General features: G+C 32.6%; 1 non-coding gene across 1 annotated transcript; it reads right to left on the bottom strand.

The window, feature by feature from the left end:
* On the bottom strand, nucleotides 1-72 carry TRNAR-GCG. Its single transcript has one exon. It is a non-coding gene; the product is annotated as a tRNA-Arg (tRNA).
* Between the last annotated feature and the right edge of the window lie 760 nt (nucleotides 73-832).

Below are 832 nucleotides of genomic sequence, written 5' to 3'. Positions count from 1 at the left end.
AGGGCCCAACCGGGTTCGAACCGGTGACCTCTTGATCCGCAGTCAAATACTCTACCATTGAGCTATGGACCCATATGATTGATATTAGAATCAAATGAAATGGTTTTCATTGAATACCAAATGTATTTTTTATTTTCAAATTTTTATTACTAACTACATTTTCGATTCAAATTCATTTCTATTCTGAGCTGGTGGATTTTGAAACACGTAAATATTTAAAAATCAATATATTAGTAAAATATTCATTTAGTTATCCCAATGTTGGTACTTGCAAAGACAATAAAATATATTATACCAAAATCGATGATTTACAACCACGAGAGAATACATAGAATAACTGGTTTTAAAGTTTGGAAATATGCACCATAATAAAAAATCAAGTAAAATACTCCATTATGTTCAAATTTTGTAAAGTACCATATATATATTAACGACCATTTAATTGCTAGGTAGTAGTTATCTCACCTATTAAAAATCTTATTTACCCCTAAACCAGATCTTCTTGGTAGGGAGGGTAAATAATTCGACGATCTTTAAAGCAATAATCTTGTATCAAGCTCGACGAACCTGAAAGCGGCGCAACGATCTTGATCCGGGCTCGACAAACCTGAAAAGTATTGCAGAAGGTTGATTCTTTGATAACCAAAACCCCCGAGACACATAGGGATGATGAACCTTTTTTGGAAAATAATGCAACGAATCTGAAAACGGTGAAACGATCATGTACTAAGATCGACAAAACTGAAAAATGATTTAGAAGGTCAACGTAGCAACAAGAAAGGGATAAATAATAAACTTTAGAAAAATAAACTAGTCTTGATTCTTGACTAAC

The sequence above is a fragment of the Papaver somniferum genome, chromosome 11, assembly GCF_003573695.1.
Source record: "Papaver somniferum cultivar HN1 chromosome 11, ASM357369v1, whole genome shotgun sequence".
Lineage (NCBI taxonomy): Eukaryota > Viridiplantae > Streptophyta > Magnoliopsida > Ranunculales > Papaveraceae > Papaver > Papaver somniferum.
The sequence above is the reverse complement of the archived record's forward strand: the minus strand, read 5'-3'. Positions and strand labels throughout refer to the sequence as shown.